Below are 7,985 nucleotides of genomic sequence, written 5' to 3' on the forward strand. Positions count from 1 at the left end.
CAGAAGCCAAATGCTAAAGATGGAGGAACAAAAAGATAGGAGACTGCATTCCAGCTTATATTGCAGAGTTACCATACCTGATCTTGACTACCAACTGCTAAATTTTGTGTATGTGAGAGAAAAATGGACAGTAAGTTTAAGGCATTGTGTTGGCAGGGAGGAAGGGTTTGACTACCAGCTGAATGCAATTCCTGTGTAATACACTCCACATATATTTTAAGACATAGTAAATCAATTATATTTTCTTATAATGATTACCTCCAGCTCTTTAAACCTTAATTTGATGATTAATTCACTGGCAATTAGCATTACCAGGACTATTGCAGAATCTATCCAAATTTTCCGTTTTGAGGATGGCTCTACAAAAGACATAAAAATGCCAGGAGGCCTTCATGTAGAGGGAGGAAATGGTAATATTATATGATGAGAATTGCTTTCATTATTATGATATGGATATATAGTTATGTTATTTGCCATTCAGGAATACAAGAAACATTGTGTAACTCTTAAAGACTGAAAGAAAAACTAATACAACATTTTTGAAGATAATAACATTAAAAGTAACTATGCAATTTCTCTAAATGTACATTAAGCCTTAAAGACTGAGAAATGAATAAAATGAATTTGGCTTCTGGTTGCAAATCTCATATTTTTTTTTCCCCAAATTGGAGTCAGATGTTTCTAAATATCTGTCCTCATGGAATATTCCCAAAGATTTTTACATGTGTAGTTTTTTGTTGTAGTTTGAAGTTAATTAGATGTTTTTCCTAATATTGACTGCAATTAAACTACATTCTAGGCATACATAATTCAGATTTTAAGAAAATTAATCCAGCTTAGCCAGTTTATGGATTAGTTGGCATTGAATACATTTTATAAAATAATCTATTACAGTTTATGCAAAGTGTAAAAGAGTAAATAAAATGCAGATAAGGGAGATAGGGAAAGAAAAATTTCTATGCACTTGAGATGATAAAAAATAAATTTAGAAAAGAATCAGCTTTATCAGTAATGCCTGTTTAAAATGATTTGTTTTTTAAGGTTCAAAGTTCACTATACAGGGTCTGTGAAGAGTCAATAAAACCTGTTAATGATTTTCTTTTTTTTTTTTCGGAGATTGAGTCTCGCTCTGTCGCCCAGGCTGGAGTGCAGTAATTGGATCTCGCCTCACTGCAAGCTCCGCCTCCCGGGTTTACGCCATTCTCCCGCCTCAGCTTCCCCCGAGTAGCTGGGACTACAGGCACCCGCCACCACGCGCGGCTAGTTTTTTTGTATTTTTTTAGTAGAGACGGAGTTTCACCGTGTTAGCCAGGATGGTCTCGATCTCCTGACCTCGTGATCCACCCTTCTCAGCCTCCCAAAATGCTGGGATTACAGACTTGAGCCACCGCGCCCGGCCAATTTTCATATTTTTAACAAGGGTGACATAGTTCTATTAGTGGTCATGCTTTTCGATTTGTGTATTTAAACATACTTTAATACCCTATTTAATGTAAGTCTCTTAGGCTTCATTTTTTCCATTTGCAAAGTAGTTCTCAGAATAATCCTTGTGAACCTGCCTCAGCAACCAATTTTCTGAGAGTATTTTGTTTTCCTCTGGTAGGTAGCATTGGTGATTTTGGTACTTAAATGAAAATATCTTTTGTTTTCCTAAAAATATTGGTCTAAAGTCTTTGGAATGGAAAGAGTGGATAAAATGAGAATTGAAGTTGACAGCTGCTAACCTAAGGGGATTAGTGACTGTCTGCAAACTACCCGAAGGAGTCCTCCTACAGAACAAATATAGATGAACTTAATGTTTTCTTGCAGTTTGTTTTTTGTTTCCAGTCTTCAAAGTTGGAAAAGTTTTGTGTTTTCCAATTGCAAAGAATTGGCCTACAAAATCTATGAATCATAAGTTAAAGTACATAGTTGCAGTGTTTAGTTTTATTTTTAGTGTTGTGCATTTTATAACACAGGTTATTTACTGCAAACTTATTTGCTTAACTTCCTCAAGTATTGTGCCATGACTTACACATTTACCAGGGTAAAATAGGACAAATTTGAATATCAACACTTATTTTAAGGCACCAACATTTATTTCCTCAAGTATTGTGCCATGACTTGCACATTTACCACAGGGAAGGACATGTAGCTGAAGCAAACTTCCTCGATTTTCAGGTAGTAATCTTCCAACTACTGTTGGCAGCAATGCAGATTGTCAAATGCACACCTAAACTTAAAATTTGGGGATAATTCAGAAAGAATTTCGAGATGTTTATCCTAAAGATGATGTGTTAGTTACACTTAAATAGAGACAAATTAAGCTTGAAAGTAATCGTTGAACACGAAATAGTTCCTGGGATCTGCTATACTCAATTAAATAAACCAAATTTATTTTTCTCCAGTTCTATATCAGGTCGTGGGGGAAAAGTGGGAAATTCTGGATTTGGAGCTTGAGGTCCTGGATTCAAGTTCCAACTCTGCAGCTTACTACCTCTATCACCTTTTGAGGTACTGCTATGTCTCAGCATAATTCTTATCTGAAAGAGAACAATTGAGTAACTGTATAAATAACACACTTTCTATGTTCTCATTGTTCAAAAGACCATAGTATTTAGTTTGTATATTGCTATGGATATTACTATGGATCAATATTAAGTTTGACGTAACATTAACCTTAACATTTCATATTGCTTTCTGAGTTACACTGTAAGTCTTGGCTCTAGATGCATTATTGTGAAGTAATATCTATGTGCTAATTTTCTCATTAATTAGTATGCCCTTGGCATATGGCACCATATGCTGCAAACTTCCAAAAAAATTACCACAGCATAACTTTATTACTGCAAATCATAACATTGGCAATGCATGATTTAGTAAGCACAGTGATATTTAACAGAACCTTCAAACAATTATTATAGCATATTTAGTATGCACTTCATCAAAGTCTTGTGTGTAATCTCAAAGACAGTAACCAATATAGTTATATCAAAAAAACACTAATGCAATAACAGATATGGTTAATAATTGCTGTACATATGTACTCTCCATGTGGTATTTAAGAAATGTTTGTATTACTGTTTTCATGTAGTCTGGTTAAAATGATGCCCTCTAAAATATAAGATCACCCTCAGTCATGGAAAGAAATAAAATATATATTTCTGAAAATGTTTAATTACAATTTTGTGCATATCCTAGAATTACTTAATATCTATGTAAATATATTTTATTAAAAACACATTTGGATGTTAATTTCTTTTCTGGAAATACTCATTAGACTTTTTCTACAAATATATGCTTTTATACTCCTATAGGGGACTGCCACTTTTTATTGTTTTTTAGGCATAGGCGTATTCTGTTAAAATTAATTGGATATGATCTCTAATTAGCAAATTGAAAAGTGTGAAGAGACAAGAGTAAATGATGGCATTATATCACTAACCACCTGATATGGTTTGGATGTTTGTCTGCTCCAAATCTCATATTTAAATGTGATTCCTAATGTTGGAGGTGGGGCCTGGTGGGAGGTGATTGGATTAAAGGAGCAGATCTCTCATGAATGAAAGCAGATCTCTCATGAATAAGAGCAGATTTCTCATGAATGCACCATCTCTTTGGAGATAAGTGAATTTTTGCTCAGTTAGTTCATATGAGATCTGTTTAAAAGAGTCTGGGACCTCCCTGGTGTTTCTCTCTTGTCCTCTCTTTGATCATGTGATGGAACCTACTTTCTTTCACCTTCGGCCAAGAATAAAATTCCCCAAGGGCTCACCAGAAGCCAAGCAGATACTGGTGCCATGCTTCCTGTATAGCCCGCAGAATGTGAGCCAGTTAAGCCTCCTTTATTTATAAATTACCCAGTCTCATATATTCATAGCAAATCTGAAAATGACCTAATACTCTACCATCCACCATCTTTTCAACCGGTAAGTTCTTTCAGAGTGTATCGCTTCAGTGACGTGAGTCCGTTCCCCAGGTATAGTCACTTACATGCCTCCTGTGTGTCTATATATTATAATTTATCAATCTTTTAATATTTTGTTAGGATAAAATGTTCTTCCTTTCTGTGTTTCTATATCCTAGGGGGAGGGGAATTCCCTGACCATCAACTTTTAAATGAAAAATCTTTAAAGCAAAGCCAAAAATTCTTTTAAAAGAGTATAATTTTTTTAAACTAAAGGAAGCGATCTTAGGAATAATAAAATGTACTTGGTTAATTTTACTCTTGACAGAAATAAAATCCAGTGAGATTCAACAAATTGTCAAGTTACACACCTCAGAATGACAAATTTGGGACCAGAATCTAGATCTCGTGTATCTGATGGTGTTCTTTGAATTGTGTCCAAGTATTTTTGTTCCTTAAGGAGGGCTGTGGAACAAATCAAAGTGATAGGCATGAATATTTATTATTACCAGAGTAAGGAATCCAAAGGTTCTGAGGTGTTATCTCTTTTTGAAACTTATTGCCTATTATTGGAACTCATCTTTTGAATAAGGTATGAGAATGACAATATATTCTCCCTTAATTTGGGAGATAAATAAATTAAGTGTGTAGCATTCTCTGCTATAGACTGATTTGGTAGAAAACATAAAGGCTCTGTGTAATATCAACCAACATCCTATCAGTTATATTTATGTAAATTTATATGACTAAATTTATATTAAAAATTTAAAAGCTAAAAGTAGTCAGGATCACCTTAAAATAGGACAAATTTGAATACCAACATTCATTTTCACTAAATGATGATTGGCACAATGACAGACAAATAATCTAATATAACAGACTATAGGAATAAGTGTACACATGTACAATGACTGTTAATTTATAATAAAGATGTAGCAGCAAATAGTAAGACAAGAGTGGATTTTCTTGATGAATAGTGCTGGGTCTAATGTACATACAAAAACACAGTAAAATCATCAATCAGTACTTGACACCCTAGATAAATTTCAATTCCAGGTTAATTCTGTGTCTAAATATAAATGATAAATAGTAAGGTGTCTTAAAGGTAATAACAAATAATTTTTTTTTTTTTTTTGAGGCGGAGTCTCGCTCTGTGGCCCAGGCTGGAGTGCAGTGGCCGGATCTCAGCTCACTGCAAGCTCCGCCTCCTGGGTTTACGCCATTCTCCTGCCTCAGCCTCCCGAGTAGCTGGGACTACAGGCGCCCGCCACCTCGCCCGGCTAGTTTTTTGTATTTTTTTAGTAGAGACAGGGTTTCACCATGTTAGCCAGGATGGTCTCGATCTCCTGACCTCGTGATCCGCCCGTCTCGGCCTCCCAAAGTGCTGGGATTACAGGCTTGAGCCACCGCGCCCAGCCCATAACAAATAATTTTTAATGAAAGATTATAATATAGGACATAAGCAGTACTAACAAAAATATTAGTAATGCTTTCATTAAAATAAAGAATTCCCACTTATCAAAAGATGCTATTATTAAGAGAGGGAAAAGTCAAGTCTTTGAGTAGGTGAATATATTTGCAATATGTATAATGGTCAGAAGTTTCATGTTCAATATACATAAAGATCTCCTCCAAACAAATAAAAATGAGACAGATGGTCCAATAGCAAACTATATGAGAGAACTGAACAAACTCTTCACACAGGAGGATATCCAAATGGCCAATAAATATATTAGAAGGTGCTTAGCTTCATTCCACTTCAAATAAGTGAAATCTCATTACAATATCAACCATAATGAATGAAATTAAAAATACGAATAATACCAAGTGCTCACAGTGATGTAGAACAATCCTATTTCTGATGAGACAATAAATTGTCAACTCGTTTTTGAAAACTACTAAACAGTGTCTTCTAAAGATTCACACATATACACTCTATAACCTAAGAATTCCATTCCAAAGTATATTCCCAACAAACATGCACATATGTGCACCAAAGGACATGCACAAAAATGTCAGAGAAGTATCATTTTTTTCTATATATTTATTTTGGTGAAATAATATGACATTAAGTTTACCATGATAACCATTTAAATGTACAATTAAGAGTATGAACTATATTTACATTGTTGAGCAACTGATCTCTAGAAATTTTTCATCTGAAACTCTATACTCAGCACTAATTTCCTCTTTCACATGTCCCTCCCACAGCCTTGACAACTACCTTGCTGCTTTCTATTTCTATGCTTTCGACTAATTCAAATACTTTGTAGGAGTAGAACCATATAGTATTTGTCATTTTGTGACTACCTTAATTTGCTTAGCATAATGTGCTTAAGTTTGGTCCTGTTGTGGCATATGATAGGATTTCTTTTCTTTATAAGGCCAAATAATCTATTGTGTGAATATATTACATTTCCTTTGTCTATTCATCTGTTGAGGGACATTTGATTTGCTTCCCCCTCTTGCCTATTGTAAATAATGATGCTATGAATATGGGTGTGCAATTATATCTTGGAGATCCTGCTTTGAATTATTTTGGTAAATACCCAAAAGTGGTATTGCCAGATTGCATGGAATTTCTATACTATTTTTTATAGTGACAAAACCATTTTACATTCCCACCAATAGTGCACAAGGGTTTCAACTTCTCCACATCCTTGCCAACACTTGTTGTTTTATTTTTTGTTTGTTTGTTTGTTTGGTTGGTTTTTTTGATAGGCCATCCTGATAGATGTGACATTATAATCTCATTGTTGTTTTGATTTGTGTTTCTCCCACAATTAGTAATGTTAAACATCTTTATGTTTATTAACTATTTGCATATTTTTTAGATATTGCCTATTCACATTCTTTGCTCATTTTTAATCAACTTTAATTTTGTTGTTCCTGAATTGCAGAAGTTCCTTATAAATTCTAGATGCTAATCTCTTATCAGATATGATTTGCAAATATTTTTTCTTTGCAAATTGCCTTTTTACTCTGTTGACTGTTTCTTTGGGGGCACAGAAGTTTTTGAGTTTGATGTGTTCTTATTTGTCTATGTTTGCTAAGAGCAGCATTATTTTCACTAGCCCCAAAGTGAAAACCTCCAAAATGTCCATTATTAGTGGATGAATAAATAAGCTGTGGCATATTCATATCTTAGAATACTATATAACAAGAAATATGAAATAACTGCTGGTAAATTAATAGTATAAATCAATTCTGCAAACACATATTGAGTGAAAGAAACCAGCCAAAAATGTATACTGTATGCTTCATTGATTTAAAGTTCCAAAGTAGGAAAAATTAATCATGGCTATTATAATTCACAGAGAAAATACTTTTGGTGATAAAGGAAGGGTCATTATTATAAAATAACATGAGAGAGGCTTCTGGTGTGGTTGCAATACCAGCTATTTTTCTTGAGTTTGGTGCTAATCATCTTTGTATTCTTATTTTGTGATAACTATTTGAACTCCACACATATGAATTGAACATATTCTGTTTATGTGCTATTCTTCACTGAAAAATATGAAACATAAAGCTTATCAAGGAATGAAAAGTTGAGTAATATTCCCATAGCCTGCTCATAAACTCTGAAGCTCTAGTCCTCTACTTGTTTTATACAATTTTCCATTCAGACAAACTTTGATTTTTCTGTATCTATTTTTACAACCACACCTTAAATAAAATTAATCCTACTGCTGATATCTACTGCCATCAGCCGATTCATGGTATCACAGATATTTGTAGCACACTGAAGAAAGAAAAATTTTAAGCATTCCTAGATAAAATTTTGTTTAGCTGTATTTATGTCACTTGGAGAATATAATAATTTCTCTACTAAATTACCTACATAGATAATTGAAGGCTTAGAGTACAATTAAATCAGCTTGCTAGACATTTAACCACAGGAATACAATATACTTGGAGATTTAAGTGTGAGTTGAGAGCCTTATTTGCAGCCTTATTTCTAAAAGCTTCATCAATTTTAAGCCTCATTCTGGTGAGTTTGGCTATCTAGTTGATATTGGGAAAGTAGCTGAAGGAAATAACTTTTATTTACTCTGATCCATCTATATCTGAAATAGAATTATGATAATGTTCTTTAGTA

At 33.8% G+C, this 7,985-nt stretch overlaps 1 long non-coding RNA gene across 1 annotated transcript; it reads right to left on the reverse strand.

Moving 5' to 3' along the window:
* Window positions 1-1,908: 1,908 nt before the first annotated feature.
* LOC105518674 lies at window positions 1,909-4,341 on the reverse strand. The gene is made up of 2 exons (XR_001002865.1): window positions 4,192-4,341; window positions 1,909-2,522 (listed from the first exon to the last, which is right to left on the reverse strand). It is a non-coding gene; the product is annotated as an uncharacterized LOC105518674 (long non-coding RNA).
* Between the last annotated feature and the right edge of the window lie 3,644 nt (window positions 4,342-7,985).

This window comes from Colobus angolensis, unplaced genomic scaffold (assembly GCF_000951035.1).
Source record: "Colobus angolensis palliatus isolate OR3802 unplaced genomic scaffold, Cang.pa_1.0 Scaffold326, whole genome shotgun sequence".
In the NCBI taxonomy this organism is placed as follows: Eukaryota; Metazoa; Chordata; class Mammalia; order Primates; family Cercopithecidae; genus Colobus; species Colobus angolensis.